Here is a 15,201-nt window from a genome sequence, read left to right on the forward strand (position 1 = left end):
TACCGTCATTTTGGGTCCCTATGGCTGCTCTAAATTTTTCGGGCGCAGCCTCTGTTTGGTTACAATCCATTCAGAAGCGACTCGGGGATTATGATTGGGATGCTTTTACCACACGTCTCTGTACTCGCTTCGGGCGCGATCGGCATCAAACACTGATCAGGAAGTTTTATACTGTCCGCCAAACTGCTTCAGTCGCTCAATACGTAGAGCATTTTGAATTGATCATCAATCATTTATCCTCCTATTCTGATACAATTCACCCCTTCTACTTTCTGACGCATTTTGTCGAGGGCCTACGGAAGGACATACGAGCGGTGGTGCTCGTCCAGCGGCCGCCGGACTTGGATACAGCGTGTGCGCTGGCCCTGCTTCAGGAGGAAGTGGTCGACGGCGTCTTCGGCAACCTGTCGCGACCACCGGAGACTGCGTCGCATGCGGGCACGCCCCTGCCCCTGCCTCCTCCCCCGGTGTGTCTGGTGCCCGTTGTGCCTGCAACGGACCGCCATGGCACCGATGCTGCATGAGCAGACACATCGAAGATCAAGGCTCTCAGGGACTACCGACGTGCTCGGGGATTTTCAAGTGCGGCGAGCACTGGGGACAGGATCATGTCTGCCCGACCACCGTTCAACTGCACGTGGTCAAAGAAATGCTCGAGCTCTTCGGTGTTGAAACCATCAACGACGCGAGGGTGAAGTCCAACAAGTCCACGCTATCTCGCGCCCAGCTCTCGATGGTGGAGTTTCACCCAAAGCATTCCAACTGCTGGCTACCATGCAAGATCAAGAGGTGCTCATATTGGTTGATAGTGGGAGCTCCACGTCTTTCATCAACCAGCGCCTGGCCAAGCGCCTGTCAAGCGCCCAAGCTCTGCGCCAACCTTGTCGGGTCAAATTGGCTGATGGGGGTGAACTACTCTGTTCGGCCTCTATCCCCGCTTGCCACTGGTCGTCCCAAGGGCTAGAGTTTGTCACGGATATGAAGATTTTGCCCCTCGGGGTGTACGATGCCATCCTCGGGATGGATTGGCTGGAGCAACACAACCCGATGACTGTTGCTTGGAGGAACAAGCACATGCGTATTCCCACAGCTCTCGGTCCAGCTAGCTTGTTTGGGCACGAAGCTCAATCCACTCAATGCCATGTCATCAACAATGCTCAGTTACAACAGCTGCATCGGCAGGGTGCCCTTCTGCATATCTGTCTGCTCTACCCAATCAACGAGAAGCAAGGTGCTCCAGTGCCTGAAGCCCCTGGTCTGCAACCGCTATTGGCAGAATTTGAAGATGTGTTTGGCAAGCCTAAGGGGCTGCCCCTAAGACAGCATGTGATCATACGATCCCTCTCATGCCAGGGGCACAACCAGTCAACATCAAGCCTTATAGGCACAAACCCAAGCACAAGTCTGAGATCAAACGCCAAGTCCAAGAGCTCCTGCAGTCCGGAGTAATCCAGCACAGCCACAACACGTTTTCTTCTCCTGTCGTATTGGTTAAGAAAAAAGACGGAACCTGGCGAATGTGTGTGGACTATAGGCACCTCAACGCGATGACCCATGTCAGAAAATTTCCAGTGCCGATCATTGAGGAGCTGCTGGATGAGTTGCACGGTGCGGTGTGGTTCTCTAAGCTGGATTTGCGCACCGGTTATCACCAGATTCGCTTGGCCGAAGGGGAGGAATTCAAAACAGCCTTTCAGACTCACTCGGGTCAGTACGAATTCAAAGTTCTTTCGTTCGGGCTGGCAGGAGGACCCGGAACTTTTAATGGTGCAATGACTGACACAATGCACCCTCTCTTGAGGCACTGTGTTCTGCTCTTCTTCGATGACATTCTCGTCTTCAACAAGACATGGGAGGATCACCTGATTCACCTTCAGCAGGTTCTCGAACTCTTGCGCAGAGATCATTGGAAAGTGAAGAAATCCAAGTGTGAATTTGGACAACGGCAACTATCCTACTTGGGGCACGTCATCAGCAGCCAAGGAGTGTCCACGGAACCAGGAAAGATCAGAGCAGTGGAAACATGGCCAACACCTACTGACACGAAGGAGGTGCGTCGTTTCTTGGGACTGGCAGGTTATTACCGCAGATTTGTCCGCGGGTATTATCGCCCGTCCCCTGTTCAATCTCTTGAAGAAGGGCGTCCCCTTTGTCTGGACAGACAACACCGACCAAGCCTTTAACCTGCTCAAGCAGCAATTGGTGTCAGCCCTGGTGTTGGCAATGCCAGATTTCAGTAAAACCTTCACTATCGAGACGGATGCATGCGACAAGGGTATCGGGGTAGTGTTGCAATAGGAGGGACATCCCATTGCATTCACGAGTAAGAGCTTGAGCCCGCGCTACTAGGGCCTATCGACCTATGAAAAAGAGTATCTGGCTATTGTGGTCGCCATCGATCAGTGGCGGCCCTACCTGCAGCACAGTGAGTTTTTCATCTTCACAGACCAAAAAAGTCTTATTCATCTGGAAGAACAGCGTTTGACAACACCTTGGCAACAAAGAGCTTTCACGAAGTTGCTGGGTCTGCGGTATATCATTCGATACAAGAAAGGGCCAGACAATACAGCGGCTGACGCACTCTCGCGCTCGCAGTCCCCGGAACTGTTGTTTGATATCACCACTTGCCAACCCAGCTGGTTGGATGATGTGTTGGCTAGCTATAATTGCAATCCCCAAGCTCAAAAACTCCTTCAACAACTAGCTCTGTGAGAAGACCCCAAGTAACGATTCACCCTGCAGAACAACATCTTCCACTTTCGCGACCGGATATGGCTCGGGGGTTCGACGACTTTGCAACAACGCATCATCTTAGCCTTTCATGACAGCCCCATGGGGGAGCACAGTGGATTCCCAGCCACTTTCTGTCGCATCCGTCGCTTGTTTGCTTGGCCTAATATGAAGGTGCACTTCTTGCAATACGTGCGGTGTTGCCCAGTTTGCCAACAAGCCAAGCCAGACAGGTCAGCATCCCCGGGACTGTTGGAACCATTGCCTATTCCACAGCAGTCGTGGGAGATGATCACGATGGACTTCATCGACGGCCTGCCGCAATCCGGAATGTTAAATTGCCTCTGGGTGGTCGTCGACAAGAGGACCAAATTCGCTCACTTCCTACCACTGGCGCATCCTTATACAGCTTCGAAGGTGGCACTCCTGTACATGTCCAGCATATACCGCATCCATGGCTTCCCCGGCTCAATTGTGTCTGACCGGGGTCCAGTCTTCACGAGCAATTTCTAGCGACAACTCTTCAAGTACGCCGGCACTAACTTGAGGATGAGCTCAGTGAATAACCCACAGACGGACGACCAGACAGAGAGGGTGAACCAGTGCGTCGAAACTTACTTGCGTTGCTTCGTCCACGCTTGCCCGAGCAGCTGGAGTCACTGGATTCCGTCGGCAGAGTTCTGGTACAATTCTCCTTACCACTCCAACATCAGCATGTCTCCATTTAAGGCGATGTTCGGGTATGAACCCAGGCAATGGGGTTTAGCACCCACTTCTGACTGCACTGTCCCATCCCTCCACGCGTGGCTGGAAGAAAGAGCAGTGGTCCAGGACCTGCTACAACAACATTTGCATCGGGCGCAACAACACATGAAGACCCAGGCTGACAAACGCCGATCACCATGTGTCTTCGAGGTGCGCGATGCTGTGTATCTCAAGTCGCAGCCATATATTCAAAATTCGGTGCCGAGACAAGCAAATCACAAACTCTCCTTCAAGTACTATGGGACATTCCCCATCATTGCCAAGATCAACGATGCCGCTTACAGTTGGAGCTGCCAGCGCACTCTCAAGTGCACCCTGTGTTCCACGTCTCCCAGCTCCGCCATTGCCTCAGCCCGGGTATGCCGACCTCTGCTATTCTTCCCCAGCCTACTAATATTACAGTGGTGCCAGTCGCAGTTCTACAACACCGCTGCAGTCGGAAGAACGGTGCTCTCGTGGAGCAAGTCCTGGTTCGCTGGTTGGATCAAGCAGCGCTTGCGGACACTTGGGAGGACAAAGTGGTGCTGCAAGCAGGCTTCCCTGGTGCAGAGGCTTGGGGGCAAGCCTCATCCCAAGGAGGAGGAGATGTCAGCGCCCCTACGACGGCCAACGTCACTGACGGACCAGGCCCACATGGCAGCAGCTCGCGTGGCACAGCTGTTGCCCAACCTCCACCACGGGCTCGTAGGCCCAACTCCCGCGTCACTGGACCCGAGTGGACCAGGTGAAGCCCAGGCGCTGCGACCACTACATAAGGCGGGTTCCACGACTGGATGGGCATCCAGTGGATCAAGGCAGACGGCGGCGGCTTACCCTAGTTCCTCTCTTCAGCAATTCCCCATTCTGTAACCACAATTCCTATGTAATCGAGATACTGAACTTGAATTCGTGTGTGACATCGAGCTAGTTCGAGTGATTCCCGTCCCGTGCCTTACAAATACTCACATGCGGAATACACAGATCCAGGCGGCCAACCGGCGAGAACAAAGGGCCACAATCAACATGCATCCGAAACTCTGCCCGGCTGTCTACGTGCGCCTTGATCGCACGCATGATCGTGCCATCGAAATTAGGATAACGTAGACGGACTGTAAGACTTTAAATATTAATATATTTTTTATAGGTTGGAGGAGAGGGGAGAGAAAAGAAAAGAGAAACGAGCTACTGTCTTCGACCTGGTTTATTGGTCTCTTTGTAATTTGTGGCAAAATTTGACCAAAGATTTAACTAACAAAATATCAATGCATATCAACAAAAGTTATATCGTTGGATTCATATTTGAACATATTTTTCAGTGATATATTTTTTGGTGACATGCAGAAATATTTTGTTAGTTAAATCCATGGTCAAAATTTGGCACAAAATACAATGGAGACCAATAAACCAGCACGGAGGTGGTACTGATTAACAGCCGACTGTAGCACATGCTACTAGACACTTTGTAAGAGAGAAGATGAACCATGTATCAACAAAGTAGTACATATTTATATGTAACTATTATACTTGGCAGCTATAAGTTTGGCTATAAATGATGTGACAAGATCATATAGCCAGCAGCAGGATATACTATTAATCATGCTCTTACATGCATCCAGGAAAAAGACCCACTCGATCTTGGTAATTAATAAGTTCATCGCCCGACTGTAGTAGGAGATCAGGAGTTAATAACTACACCAACAACAAGAACTGGCACGTTCAAAGTTCCAGATCCTATCATGTCTATGAAACCGAATTTGAGCCGAATATCCATTTCTGAGCCTAGACTTATTTGCTCGAGATTCAACTTTATGACCATCTAATCGGCCTTTAGATGGTCGATCGGTTGGTTCGAACAATTGACACAAATATAAATAGAATTAATAAAAATCCGACGTCAATTTTTTGGATTTTGAAACAAATGCCTTACTCATCGTTAGACGAAATGCACCAACCTTAAAGCTGGTCTTGGAGCCAAATCATCCCAGCGGAAGCGTTCGCTCCACGTAGTGGACCGCCCGAACGAGCGACAAACTCTTCCTCAATGGCTTAGCCAGCTTATCCATTTCCCCTCTCCCTAACTTTACTCTCTCACTCACTCTTTCCCCGCCCTACCAACCGATCGATTGATGCCGGCGCCGCACATAGCAAATTCGGCACCATTTGGCGTTTGCAATGTTGGGGAACGCAGTAATTTCAAAAAAATTCCTACGCACACGCAAGATCTATCATGGTGATGCATAGCAACGAGAGGGGAGAGTGTAGTCCACGTACCCTTGTAGACCGTAAGCGGAAGCGTTATGACAACGTGGTTGATGTAGTCGTACGTCTTCACGATCCGACCGATCCTAGTATCGAAAGTACGGCACCTCCGCGATCTGCACACGTTCGGCTCGGTGACGTCCCACGAACTCTCGATCCAGCTGAGTGTCGAGGGAGAGCTTCGTCAGCACGATGGCGTGATGATGATGATGATGAAGCTACCGGCGCAGGGCTTCACCTAAGCACTACGACGATATGACCGAGGTGGATTATGGTGGAGGGGGCACCGCACACGGCTAAGACAATGATCAACTTGTGTGTCTATGAGGTGCCCCCTCCCCCGTATATAAAGGAGTGGAGGAGGGGGGAGGGCCGTCCCTCTATGGCGCGCCCTGGAGGAGTCCTACTCCCACCAGGAGTAGGATTCCCCCCTTCCCTAATTGGACTATGAGAGGAAGGAAGGGGGAGGAAGGAGGAAGGAAAGGGGGGGCGGCCCCCACCCAATTCGGATTGGGCTTGGGGGGGGGGCGCACCCCCTCCTAGGCTCCCTTCTCCTCTCTCCAACTATGGCCCAATAAGGCCCATATACTTCCCGGGGGGTTTCGGTAACCCCCCCGGTACTTCGGTAAATGCCCGAACTCACCCGAAACCATTCCGATGTCCAAACATAGTCATCCAATATATCGATCTTTATGTCTCGACCATTTCGAGACTCCTCGTCATGTTCGTGATCATATCCTGGACTATGAACTACCTTCGGTACATCAAAACACATAAACTCATAATACCGGTCGTCACCGAACGTTAAGCGTGCGGACCCTACGGGTTCGAGAACTATGTAGACATGACCGAGACTCATCTCCGATCAATAACCAATAGCGGAACCTGGATGCTCATATTGGTTCCTACATATTCTACGGAGATCTTTATCGGTCAAACCACACAACAACATACGTTAGTTCCCTTTGTCATTGGTATGCTACTTGCCCAAGATTCGATCGTCGGTATCTCAATACCTAGTCCAATCTCGTTACCTGTAAGTCTCTTTACTCGTTCCGTAATGCATCATCCCGCAACTAACTCATTAGTCACAATGCTTCCAAGGCTTATAGTGATGTGCATTACCGAGAGGGCCCAGAGATACCTCTCCGATACTCGGAGTGACAAATCCTAATGTTGATCTATGCCAACTCAACAAACACCATCGGAGACACCTGTAGAGCATCTTTATAATCACCCAGTTACGTTGTGACGTTTGATAGCACACTAAGTGTTCCTCCGGTATTCGGAAGTTGCATAATCTCATAGTCACAGGAACATGTATAAGTTATGAAGAAAGCAATAGCAACATACTAAACGGTCATCGTGCTAAGCTAACGGATGGGTCATGTCAATCACATCATTCTCTAATGATGTGATCCCGTTTATCAAATGACAACTCTTTGTCCATGGCTAGGAAACTTAACCATCTTTGATTAACGAGCTAGTCAAGTAGAGGCATACTAGTGACACTCTGTTTGTCTATGTATTCACACATGTACTAAGTTTCCGGTCAATATAATTCTAGCATGAATAATAAACATTTATCATGATATAAGGAAATATAGATAACAACTTTATTATTGCCTCTAGGGCATATTTCCTTCAGTCTCCCACTTGCACTAGAGTCAATAATCTAGTTCACATCACCATGTGATTTAACACAAATAGTTCACATCACCATGTGATTAACACCCATAGTTCACATTGCCATGTGACCAACCACTCAAAGGGTTTACTAGAGTCAGTAATCTAGTTCACATCGCCATGTGATTAACACCCAAAGAGTACTAAGGTGTGATCATGTTTTGCTTGTGAGAGAAGTTTAGTCAACGGGTCTGCCAAATTCAGATCCGTATGTATTCTGCAAATTTCTATGTCTACAATGCTCTGCAGGGAGCTACTTTAGCTAATTGCTCCCACTTTCAATATGTATCCGGATTGTGACTTAGAGTCATCCAGATCGGTGTCAAATCTTGCATCGACATAACTCTTTACGACGAACTCTTTATCCCCTCTATAACCGAGAAGTATTTCCTTAGCCCTCTAAGGATAATTTTGGCCGCTGTCCAGTGATCTACTCCTAGATCAAAATTGTACTCCCTTGCCAAACTTAGGGCAGGGTATACAATAGGCCTGGTACACAACATGGCATACTTTATAGACTTTCATTCTCTCTCTATTTTCTACCGTGGTCGGGTTTTGAGTCTTTACTCAACTTCACACCTTGCAACACAGGCAAGAACTCTTTCTTTGACTGTTCCATTTTGAATTCCTTCAAAAACTTGTCAAGGTATGTACTCATTGAAAAAAATATCAAGCGTCTTGATCTATCTCTATAGATCTTGATGCTCAATATGTAAGCAACTTCACTGAGGTCTTTCTTTGAAAAACTCCTTTCAAACACTCCTTTATGCTTTCCAGAAAATTCTACATCATTTCCGATCAACAATATTTCATTCACATATACTTATCAGAAATGCTGTAGTGCTCCAAATCACTTTCTTGTAAATACATGCTTCACCGCAAGTCTGTATAAAACTATATGCTTTGATCAACTTATCAAAGCGTATATTCCAACTCCGAGATGCTTGCACCAGTCCATAGATGGATCGCTTGAGCTTGCATATTTTGTTAGCGCCTTAAGGATTGACAAAACCATCTGGTTGTATCATATACAAATCTTCTTTAATAAATCCATTAAGGAATGCAGTTTTGACATCCATTTGCCAGATTTCATAAAATGTGGCAATTGCTAACATGATCCGGACAGACTTAAGCATCGCTACGAGTGAGAAAATCTTATCATAGTCAACACCTTGAACTTGTCGAAAACTTTTTGCGACAATTCGAGCTTTCTAGATAGTAACACTACTATCAGCGTCCGTCTTCCTCTTGAAGATCCATTTATTCTCAATGGCTTGCTGATCATCGGGCAAGTCAATCAAAGTCCATACTTTGTTCTCATACATGGACCCCATCTCAGATTTCATGGCCTCAAGCCATTTCATGGAATATGGGCTCATCATCGCTTCCTCATAGTTCGTAGGTTCGTCATGGTCTAGTAACATGACTTCCAGAAAGGATTACCGTACCACTCTGGTGCGGACCATACTCTGGTTGACCTACGAGGTTCGGTAGTAACTTGATCTGAAGTTTCGTGATCATCATCATTAGCTTCCTCACTTAATTGGTGTAGGAATCACTGGAACTATTTTCTGTGATGAACTACTTTCCAATTCGGGAGAAGGTACAATTACCTCATCAAGTTCTACATTCCTCCCACTCACTTCTTTTGAGAGAAACTTCTTCTCTTGAAAGGATCCATTCTTAGAAACGAACTTGCCTTCGGATCTGTGATAGAAGGTGTACCCAACAATTTCCTTTGGGTATCCTATGAAGACGCATTTCTCCGATTTGGGTTCGAGCTTATCAGGTTGACACTTTTTCACATAAGCATCACGGCCCCAAATTTTAAGAAATGACAGCTTAGGTTTCTTGCTAAACCACAATATATATGTTGTCGTCTCAACGGATTTAGATGATGCCCTATTTAACGTGAATGCAGCTGTCTCTAATGCATAACCCCAAAACGATAGTGGTAAATCGGTAAAAGACATCATAAATCGCACCATATCCAATAAAGTACGGTTACGATGTTCGGACACACCATTACGCTGTGGTGTTCCAGGTGGCGTGAATTGCGAAACTATTCCACATTGTTTCAAATGAAGACCAAACTCGTAACTCAAATATTCTCCTCCGCGATCAGATCGTAGAAACTTTTCAAATGTTTCAGACTTATGTTTCATCAAGTAGATATACCCATATCTGCTCAAATCATCTGTGAAGGTAAGAAAATAACGATACCCGCCGTGAGCATCAACACTCATCGGACCGCATACATCAGTATGTATTATTTCCAACAAGTCTGTTGCTCGCTCCATTATTCCGGAGAACGGAGTCTTAGTCATCTTGCCCATGTGGCATGGTTCGCAAGCATCAAGTGATTCACAATCAAGTGATTCCAAAAGCCCATCAGCATGGAGTTTCTTCATGCGCTTTACACCAATATGACCTAAACGGCAGTGCCACAAATAAGTTGCACTATCATTATTAACTTTTCATCTTTTGGCTTCAATATAATGAATATGTGTATCACTACGATCGAGATTTAATAAACCATTTACATTGAGTGTATGACCATAGAAGGCTTTATTCATGTAAATAGAACAACAATTATTCTTTGACTTAAATGAATAACCGTATTGCAATAAACATGATCCAATCATATTCATGCTCAACGCAAACACCAAATAACATTTATTTTAGGTTCAACACTAATCCCTAAGGTAAAAAAGGAGTGTGCGATGGTGATCTTATCAACCTTAGAATCATTTCCAATACACATCGTCACCTCGTCCTTAACTAGTCTCTGTTTATTTTGCAACTCCGGTTTTGAGTTACTACTCTTAGCAACTGAACCAGTATCAAATACCGAGGGGTTGCTATAAACACTAGTAAGGTACACATCAATAACATGTATATCAAATATACCTTTGTTCACTTTGCCATCCTTCTTATCCGCCAAGTATCTAGGGCAGTTCCACTTCCAGTTACCATTTCCTTTGCAGTAGAAGCACTCAGTTTCAAGCTTGAGTCTAGCTTTGGGTTTCTTCACGGGAGTGACAACTTGCTTGTCACTCTTCTTGAAGTTCCCTTTCTATCCCATTGTCCTTTACTTGAAACTAGTGGTCTTGTTAACCATCAACACTTGATGCTATTTCTTGATTTCTATCTTCGCCGATTTCAGCATCGCGAAGAGCTCGGGAATTACTTTTGTCATCCCTTGCATATTATAGTTTATCACGAAGTTCTAGTAACTTGGTGATAGTGACTAGAGAACTTTGTCAATTACTATCTTATCTGGAAGATTAACTCCCACTTGATTCAAGCAATTGTAGTACCCAGATAATCTGAGCACATACTCACTGGTTGAGCTATTCTCCTCCATCTTGTAGGCAAAGTACTGTCAGAGGTCTCATACCTCTTGACACGGGCATGAGTATGAAATACCAATTTCAACTCTTGGGACATCTTATATGCTCCGTGGTGTTCAAAACTTTTTTGAAGTCCCGGTTCTAAGCCGTAAAGCATGGTGCACTAAACTATCAAGTAGTCATCATACCGAGCTTGTCAAACATTCATAACGTCTCCATCTGCTCCTGAAATAGGTCTGTCACCTAGCGGTGCATCAAGGTCATAATTGTTCTATGTAGCAATGAGGATAATACTCAGATCACGGACCTAGTCCGCATCATTGCTACTATCATCTTTCACATAGTTTTTCTCTAGGGACATATCAAAAAATAAACGGGGAGCTACATCGCGAGCTATTGATCTACAACATAGTTATGCAAATACTATCAGGACTAAGTTCATGATAAATTACAGGTCAACTAATCATATTACTTAAGAACTCCCACTTAGATAGACATCCCTCTAATCATCTAAGCCATCACGTGATCCAAATCAACTAAACCATGTCCGATCATCACGTGAGATGGAGTAGTTTTCAATGGTGAACATCACTATGTTGATCATATCTACTATATGATTCACGCTCGACCTTTCGGCCTCAGTGTTCCGAGGCCATATCTGCATATGCTAGGCTCGTCAAGTTTAACCCGAGTATTCTGCGTGTGCAAAACTGGCTTACACCCGTTGTATGTGAACGTAGAGCTTATCACACCCGATCATTGATACGTCTCCAACGTATCTATAATTTTTGATTGCTCCATGCTATATTATCTACTATTTTGGACAATATTGGGCTTTATTATCCACTTTTATATTATTTTTGGGACTAACCTATTATCCGCAGGCCCAGCCCAGAATTGTTGTTTTTTGCCTATTTCAGAGTTTCGCAGAAAAAGAATATCAAACGGAGTCCAAACGGAATGAAACCTTCGGGAGCGTGATTTTTGGAACGAACATGATCCAGGAGACTTGGAACCTACGTGAGAGAAGCTTCGAGGAGGCCAGGAGGTAGGGCGCGCGCCCACCCCCCAGGGTGCGCTCTCCGCCCTCGTGGGCCCCCTGTTGCTCCACCGACATACTTCTTCCTCCTATATATACCTACGTACCACCAAACGATCAGATACGGAGCCAAAAACCTAATTCCACCGTCGCAACCTTCTGTACCCACGAGATCCCATCTTGGGGCCTGTTTCGGAGCTCCGCCGGAGGGGGCATCCATCACGGAGGGCTTCTACATCATCACCATAGCCTCTCCGATGAAGTGTGAGTAGTTTACCTCAGACCTTCGGGTCCATAGTTATTAGCTAGATGGCTTCTTCTCTCTTTTTGGATCTCAATACAATGTTCTCCCCCTCTCTCTCGTGGAGATCTATTCGATGTAATCTTCTTTTTGCGGTGTGTTTGTTGAGACCGATCAATTGTGGGTTTATGATCAAGTTTATCTATGAACAATATTTGAATCTTCTCTGAATTCTCTTATGCATGATTGGTTATCTTTGCAAGTCTCTTCGAATTATCAGTTTGGTTTGGCCTACTAGATTGATCTTTCTTGCAATGGGAGAAGTGCTTAGCTTTGGGTTCAATCTTGCGGTGTCCTTTCCCAGTGACATTAGGGGCAGCAAGGCACGTATTGTATTGTTGCCATCGAGGATAACAAGATGGGGTTTTTATCATATTGCATGAATTTATCCCTCTACATCATGTCATCTTGCTTAAGGCGTTACTTTGTTTTCATGAACTTAATACCCTAGATGCATGCTGGATAGCGGTCGATGAGTGGAGTAATAGTAGTAGATGCAGGCAGGAGTCGATCTACTTGTCTCGAACGTGATGCCTATATACATGATCATACCTAGATATTCTCATAACTATGCTCAATTCTGTCAATTGCTCAACAGTAATTCGTTCACCCACCGTAAAATACTTATGCTCTTGAGAGAAGCCACTAGTGAAACCTATGGCCCCCAGGTCTATCTTCATCATATTAATCTTCTAACACTTAGTTATTTCCTTTGCTTTTTATTTTACTTTGCATCTTTATCACAAAAATACCAAAAATATTATCCTATCATATCTATCAGATCTCACTCTCGTAAGTGACCGTGAAGGGATTGACAACCCCTTATCGCGTTGGTTGCGAGGAGTTATCTGTTTTGTGTAGGTACGAGGGACTCACGCATAGCCTCCTACTGGATTGATACCTTGGTTCTCAAAAACTAAGGGAAATACTTACGCTACTTTGCTGCATCACCCTTTCCTCTTCAAGGGAAAACCAACGCAGTTCTCAAGAGGTAGCAAGAAGGATTTCTGGCGCCATTGCCGGGGAGGTTACGCAAGGTCAAGTCAAGATTTGGACTCCTGACAACGAGCCATTTCTGGCGCCGTTGCCGGGGAGGTCTACGCAAAAGTCAACATACCAAGTACCCATCACAATCCCTTATCTCCCGCATTACATTATTTGCCATTTGCCACTCGTTTTCCTCTCCCCCACTTCACCGTTGCCATTTTATTCGCCCTCTCTTTTTCGTTCGCCTTCTTCTTTTTGCCCCTCATTCTCTCTGTCGTTATGTCTGAAATTGGGGAAATTATTGCCGATATGGACAATAATAATATCATAGAAAATTCTGATGCTCCTGCTGAAGAACCCCTACCTTGCATACAAAAAGATTTCGAATTGGTAGTGGTAATATTATTGGAAAAGGAGTTATTCAAGATTTCTTTACTTGTGCCGGTGCTTTGCCTTCTATGGGCGGTTCTATTCTCCATAGAACTAGTAGTCTTGCGGACGCTATTGCCATGCTTATAGTTGAACTTGAAAGGCAATTTATGCACATGCATCCTTGCATACAAAGAATTTTCCTAGAATTCTCTAATATTGAGCATTCTTCTGTTAAGCGTGCCGCCACTATCTTTTTGGCTCATGAGTTTAGATTCATAATAAAAGAGGCCAAAGAAATCTTTGCGCATTATAGGGTAGATGCTAGTCATCCTCCCATTGAAGCTATCCTTTTTAATCAAGAAGACATGATGCGTTTACAATCTCTGGATCATATTGCTTATAATGAAAATCTTAGGATAAAGGTTCCCGCCGATGTTCTAGTTGATAGAATTTCCGAGCTTAATGATGATTTTGCTATTCAGAATAATGGAGGTTTTCCTCTTGAACAAAGGCTTGTGACTTTTTGCTAAAAGAATGCTTGTAATGATGAATTGGTTGTGCAATATAAAGGGCCTAGGGAGGAACCCATACCTCCCGGGATTGATCTTGGGGACTTTTGTCCCATTAAATTTAGCCCTTTTGATTATTTTTGCTTGCCTCAAAGAAAACTTGCTGCTGAACGTAGAGAATATGAAAAAAGATTTCATGACTTGCCATACCACTATTATGGCAATACCTAGATCTATCCTTGCTTTTATGCCTAGCTAGGGGCGTTAAACGATAGCGCTTGTTGGGAGGCAACCCAATTTTATTTTTAGTTTTTTGCTTTTTACTTCTGTTTAGGAATAAATCTTTGGTCTAGCCTCTGGTTAGATGTGTTTTTATGTTTTAGTTAGTGTTTGTGCCAAGTTAAACCTATAGGATCTTCTTGGATGATAGTTATTTGATCTTGCAGAAATTTTCAGAAACTTTCTGTTCACGAAAACAATTGTTAAAAATCACCAGAACGTGATAAAATACTGATTCCAATTGCTGCTGATCAATAAACAAATTTCCTAGGTCGTCCTATTTTGGATTATTTTTTGGAGTTCCATAAGTTTGCGTTAGTTACAGATTACTACAGACTGTTCTGTTTTTGACAGATTCTGTTTTTCGTGTGTTGTTTGCTTATTTTGATGAATCTATGGCTAGTAAAATAGTTTATAAACCATAGAGAAGTTGGAATACAGTAGGTTTAACACCAATATAAATAAAGAATGAGTTCATTACAGTACCTTGAAGTGGTGTTTTGTTTTCTTTCGCTAACGGAGCTCACGAGATTTCTGTTGAGTTTTGTGTTGTGAAGTTTTCAAGTTCTGGGTGAAAGATTTTGATGGATTATGGAACAAGGAGTGGCAAGAGCCCAAGCTTGGGGATTCCCATGGAACCCCCAAGATAATCTAAGGACACCAAAAAGCCAAAGCTTGGGGATGCCCTGGAAGGCATTCCCTCTTTCGTCTACTTCCATCGGTAACTTTACTTGGAGCTATATTTTTATTCACCACATGGTATGTGTTTTGCTTGGAGCGTCTTGTATGATTTGAGTCTTTGCTTTTTAGTTTACCACAATCATCCTTGCTGTACACACCTTTTGAGAGAGCCATGCATGATTTGGAAATTATTAGAATACTCTATGTGCTTCACTTATATCTTTTGAGTTATATAGTTTTGCTCTAGTACTTCACTTATAT

The sequence above is a fragment of the Aegilops tauschii genome, chromosome 7 (assembly GCF_002575655.3).
Source record: "Aegilops tauschii subsp. strangulata cultivar AL8/78 chromosome 7, Aet v6.0, whole genome shotgun sequence".
In the NCBI taxonomy this organism is placed as follows: Eukaryota; Viridiplantae; Streptophyta; class Magnoliopsida; order Poales; family Poaceae; genus Aegilops; species Aegilops tauschii.